Source organism: Trematomus bernacchii, unplaced genomic scaffold, assembly GCF_902827165.1.
Source record: "Trematomus bernacchii unplaced genomic scaffold, fTreBer1.1, whole genome shotgun sequence".
Taxonomy (NCBI): Eukaryota; Metazoa; Chordata; class Actinopteri; order Perciformes; family Nototheniidae; genus Trematomus; species Trematomus bernacchii.
The window spans coordinates 13,860,710-13,866,999 of record NW_022987313.1 but is presented as its reverse complement, the minus strand read 5'-3'; the positions used below and the strand labels follow the sequence as shown (position 1 = coordinate 13,866,999).

At 41.8% G+C, this 6,290-nt stretch overlaps 1 pseudogene; it reads right to left on the bottom strand.

Moving 5' to 3' along the window:
• Nucleotides 1-894: 894 nt before the first annotated feature.
• On the bottom strand, nt 895-2,224 carry LOC117477489 (annotated as a pseudogene).
• Between the last annotated feature and the right edge of the window lie 4,066 nt (nt 2,225-6,290).

The following is a 6,290-nucleotide window of genomic DNA, read 5'->3' as shown; positions in this document are numbered from 1 at the left end:
TTTAAACTTAATAGATTTTATTAATCTGATCTACTACTATGCTGATTAACAGGGGAAATGTGCCAGACTATTTCCTGGCACAGTTACTACCTGGAGTGTCCGCTGGCCAAGAAATATGCTGGTAGTTGGATTTCTTACGTTTGGACAAAGCTTCAGCCATTTTCACCTGTTTCTAATCTTATTAGGCTTAAAATAGGGTGACAGGCTAGTGGTCAGATCAGTTCCTTTGATGAGACTGTCCATTTTTTTTTGGTTTGATGCCTGAAATAAGCTCTGTAGTTTTAACACAAGCTTAAGGTATTTTACAATTTTTTCCTACAATAGAAATACCTTGAATAAATAACCCCCCCTCCCACCCTTTTTTGCTATCAAGTGCGAAATATGGCTTTTAAACCTCACCACACTGAACACTATAGTTCACATTAGGCTTAAAAGCAATGACACAATGTCATGTGACTGTGGTGTCATTTGTGAAGATTATCAGGCTGAACAGCACGTGTACGTTTTATTAACTTTGTTTACTAGAGAGCTCACAATATTGCAAAAATCCAATGGAAAATTCCAATGTTTTTTCAGGGAGGGAACTAGTGTGATGCTAATCTCCTGGGTTGGCCTAATAAAAAATGTCATCTCTTATTTACTGTACATGGTTGGGAAGTTCAAATATTGTATCAATCTTTTTATTTAACTGAAAACAAGAAAATGATTAAGCAAAAATCCCAAAATGTCAAAAACGTCCTTAGTCCATGAAGATATTTGCCACTACACAAGAAAAACACTTGCTTGACCTAAGCCATTTATCACAGTAAAATCCCTCTGCTAATCTCTTTTCCTTGGCCAAACCTATGGGCCAAACGTATTAACGGACCCCTGACTGAGTGCCACAGACCCAACTTAAGACTCACTGCTTGGTAACACTCCTGTACTTGCTGTAGAGGGTTCAGCTTTAGCTTCTATCAGTTTTTGCCTCTCATAGAACTTGGAGAATTTATTGAAGATGTTGGTAATGGGCAGAGCCACGATCAGCAGCCCACAGAGGATGCACACGGATCCTACCAGCTTCCCAGTTGGTGTAACAGGGAAAGTGTCCCCGTAGCCCACTGTAGTCATGCTAATGGTGGCCCACCACCAGCCAATAGGCATAGTCTGCAGCTCTGACTCTTGAGATTCATTCTCCACATAGTAAATGAGAGCAGAAAACATTGAAATGCCCACAGACAAGAAAAGCACCAGCTGCCCTACTTCACTGGAGCTGTTTCGCAGTGTAGCGCCGAGAGAGCGAAGGCCCGATGAGTGGCGAGCCAGTTTTAGGATGCGAAACACTCGCATCAACCTCAAGATCTGCACCACTTTTCCAACATTCTCGAGGTCTGTGTTCTCACTATCAGCCAGTAAATCACAAGCTAAAGTAAAATAGAAGGGCATAATTGACATTAGGTCGATGATATTGAGAGGGCTGCACAAGAACTTCCTGGCTGACGGTGCAACAGCCAGACGAAGAAGAAAACTCTCCAGAGAAGAACAGAACACAGAGGTTCTCAAAGAAATTCAGAACGGGGTTTTCAATCTCCCTCTCATTGTGATCCACTTGATTGAAGTCTGGCATGCTGTGGACGCACATGGCAACAATTGAGACAATGACCGCACTCAGGGATGCTACAGCCATCACTTTGGCTGAAATAGAGTAGGCTGGATCCTCAAGTCGAATCCAGATATTCCTGCGAACATCAGCACACCAGGAGCCTTCAAACATTTCTATGTCATCCTTCAAAACTGACAGCTCCTCAATAGATGAGCCTGAACTTTGCAACTCATCACTTCTCTGATCCCAGCTCTTATCTTCAGCAAGCTGCATCAGTTCATAGAATTTGTTGCTGCAGCAGTAGTCCAGGTGGCGCTCCTTGATGCCCCAATACTCAATCTCTTGGACGAACGACACCACGCACAACCCTTCCACCAGATGGATTTTGCCTGTGAGGTAAAAGTTGATAACATAGCAGAAGAAACGCGGATTGCGGTCAAAGTAGTACTCCATTTCCGAGGGAGTGAAGTCATCGCAGAGCTCCAGGACTGCTTCTTTGGAGGTGCAACACAGGAGGCGACCCAAACGTGTCTGTGGGAATCGATTCAGAACGCCGTGCTCCATTCGCTGTTTGAAACCACCAACATTGACATTAATAAAGCAACCATCGGGGCTGTTCGGATGAAGGATTTGTCCGTACATCCTGATCAAGATGTTAGGTGGCAGTCGGCTATTCTCGGTGACAATCTCAGGGGCTTAGCTGCCGGAAGACGAAGACAGTGTAACTAGAGAACCTTACACTTTCTTCTATGTCATTTGATCACATTGACGTATTACAGCAGAGCGTCAAGCATCAAGTTGCATCTGGGTTTCTGTTGCACCCTGTAATGGAAGGTTAAACATCACTTGGCATTTGAGTTACAAAAGATTAAAAGTTTCCAAAAAATAAAATACACTAGTTATACTTAAGTAGCATGACTTTATATGAAACCTTTTTGCAAGCAATGATCAACATTTATTCAACTTTTTACGTTAGTTGTGTAAAAATGCATAGAGTATAACTTAAAGGTGGGGTAGGTAAGTTTGAGAAACCGGCTCGAGATACACTTTTTGTTATATTCCATGGAATGCTCTTAACATCCCGATAGCAATGAATATCTTAAGTGCTTTGACAAAAAATCCATACAAAAATGTAATCTGTGGAAGCCGTAATACTGTAAAAAGCACGACCAATCATTTTAGCCGGCCCGGCTAAAATAACTGGATGGCCTACCTGCCTGTCAGCCTTCCATTGGGGCACAAACTTATCTCGTGCCCTCATTGGTCATGTGCGCGTTCGTGTGTGTTGGAGGAGGGGCTCTGTAAGGAAGTGGCAGATTTTCTCCGGTTGTGTATTTTCAAATTCAAGCGCACTCGAGCTGGTTTCTCCAAAATTACCTACCCCACCTTTAACATAATAATTGGTGAGTTCACTTATATGTTTTTTTTTTAATGGCCCAGAATACACTGTTGACCATATTTGAACATCACTACGTCAACATCTTACATAACGTCAAATTGGTATCCGTCAACAGTCATTCCTGCTTGCAGCCCTTAAGCCAGGGGTAGGCAAGTAAGTTTGGCCAATTTTTTGCTGAGCCACAAGATGGCGGGCCAGAACATAATCAAAGTCTAATTCAAGGAATTGATTTTGGTAAGAGGGCGCAGCGCCCCTGTTCCCCGGTTCAGAAAAAACTCTGATATCGCTGATAACCCTCCCCATCAACACTCTGATGCGCAGTCAGATCCGCTGATTGGTTCACTGATGATATAGGCGCCCAATCCAGAGCCTCTGGATAGACCCGCCCAAAGGGAGGCTCGTCGTCTCTAGCCCCATTTCAGTCCCATGTTAAAAGTCAGGGCTATTATCTGTATCACATTTGAGAGGCTTGAGGGGCAACAGAGGACGCATGGACAACTGGAATCCTTTTTCCTTTTCTTTATTTCAACTTTCCAAGGACACATTAGGATTCTTTCAGGTTGAAAACCTTTAAAAAAATACAAAATAAATAAATTACAGCATGTTTTGCTTTGCAATTTATTTAATATATTATAACCTAAATTAATCAGTAACCAAGTATTTTACTCAAACTCAATGTATTTAATACTTAAAGGGGACCTATCATGCAAAATGCACTTTTGTACGTCTTTTATACATGAATATGTGTCCCCGGTGTTCCAGGGAACTTACCAAGTGTCAGAAAACACAACCCTCTCTATTTTCCTCCATACCCAAATCTCTAAAAAAGGGGCTGCAACGGATCTGATAAAAACTGATCCAGATTTGAACACTGTCCTGACGTCAGGACGGTGGCGCTACGGCTATTGGGCCAACTCTCCACCTATCAGGGGAATGTGGGGTTGGGCCACGGCCGGCCATTGCCGCTCGAAAGCGCTGGAGACGCTGTAGTACATATGCCAGGCCTGTAAGTGGCGCTGTAGTCTGCCACAAAAGCAGCGAAGAAGACTTCCCGCGCATGGTTGCCATGGTTACCCTTCTGTTTATTTACCGCTGTGGCTTTTGTTCTCCCTCCCCGAGGCAAGCACTGTAATTCTCTCCGGTTAGTCCACCAGCAGATGACAAACACCCACCTCTCTGCCTCTTCCAAGGAACGAGGGGACCGTGCGGCAGAGTTTCAGTTAGGTTTTCTTTCGCCGGTCAAGATGTCCGTTAAAGTTTAAATCTTCCGGACAAAATTAGAAAAGTGCCGGTCAAAGGTCTTCTTTGTTATTTATTGAGCTTTAAAACAAATGAATAACGACTCTATATAATAATATAAGAATAAAACACGGAGGACGGAGATCTCTTTTTCTCCCCCTCTTCTGACTTGATCAGAGCACGCTCCCCTCTCCTGCAGGGGGGCGTGGTCAGCTGCAGCTCACAGAATCAGCCCCTGCAAAAACAGGGCTGGAGAACAGCAAATAGAGTGAAATGAGGCATGGCTAAAATGCATGATCTGTTTGGTATTTTGAAAACAGAAACGTATAACTATACCTTATATAGGTATGGCCCTACAATATATCATTTAAATATAGCATGATAGGTGTCCTTTAAATAAGTACTTTAATTGACGTCAGTGCACCCCGCTGCCTGATTGTGCCTGTGCTGTATGTCATTCATTCTCAACATAGATAAAAGTACAATAAGAATTCTTCAGGTGTAGGTAGATTCTCTATTCGGACATTATAGCCTATATGTGAGACTGTCGGTCTGATGTTGTTAAAAAAAAAAAAAAAAAAAAAGAAATCTCAAAATATATATATTTTTTTATTCTCAAAATTACGGGCCAAATATCATTGCTGGCGGGCCAACAATGGCCCGCGGGCCGCCTGTTGCCGACCCATGCCTTAAGCCAATATCACTTTTGTGTTGTGTTACGAACGATAGCTTCAAATTGCAGTGAAATGGCAAACCAAGGTCAGATTTGGCGTTTCTGCAGCATTAAAAGTAGTTTCTAGACTCTAGAGAAAAAAAAAAATCAACGGAGAGACATGAAAAGTTAAATAGTAAAGTGAAATAAAACTGGAAAGAAATTCAAGGAAATTGAATTTTACGCACAAAATAATAAAAAACGGTGCACAATAAAATACAAATAATGTCAACGGTTAAACAAGGGAGTTATTTAAAGTGTTTAACATCTCTGCACAAACTTAAAACTGGAGGAAATATAACAGCATCTCACCTGTCATGAGTTCTGATGCTGTCCTGCGGCTGCTTCACTTGGAGTCCGGTGTGACCGTGTTGTTCTCCGCCGTGTTGTGGTGGAGAGTACAGCGCAGAGCAGAAACGGGACATCGATCACAGCTGGCACATTATTCCTCACCATCAGGCTGTTTTACACTACTTGAAACTTTAATGTGTCATGTACTACCGGAATCCAGGGCGCGTCTGCTCATTTAAGGTGTGCCACATTTATCACTGTTAATATTTTATGATTATTTTGGCCGAGTGCTCACTTCATTCTTTGAGGGCTACCTCGTTTGTTTTCATTTTGTTGTGAATAGTTTCTAGGACATTTGGGGTTTGCTGTGCTGTGACATTTTGTCTTAAAAAATTTGACACTTTTTTGTAAAATAAATGTAAAACTATTAGTTAACATCCGAGGCAGTACATTAATGGCAGTACATTCGATTTTTGCAAATCTAATGTGCAAAAGAAACAATCCCCACAGAGTAGCACTGTTTAGCACTTGTTTGCACTTTTGTTAGCACGTCTTCATGGCCTTCACCATTTGTCAGATAATTCATTTGAATATGTAAAATACATATACAAGTTGTACAATGTAAGAAAATTGCTCAAACTAATAAGAAAACCCCCATAAAACATTTGTCGTAACATTTCAAATGCTAGGGATAAAACAGTAACGCAAGTGTCATTTAAAAAATCATTGGGGCCCACACAAGATTGAGTGTTTATTACATTATTATACTGTATGTCAGCAATAAGATCCTCTTCTGCGAGGCACTCCAAATAAAGGAAATCATCTTAAATTTAGTTGAACAGAGGACGGAGTCAGATGAGAATAATTCAACCTTAAACAAGTACTGCTTTATGAAGTCTCGGCCTGCTACTCACTAATGCCGTTTGCTGACAGTAGATGGCAGAAGGAGATTGTATCAGAGGCAGGTCACCATGGGTCACTGACATCATGATACCTGACAGAAAGAGCCACTTCAGTGCAGTTCACACTGATGGAGCCATGGTTTTACATCAAATTCAGTAATTTTC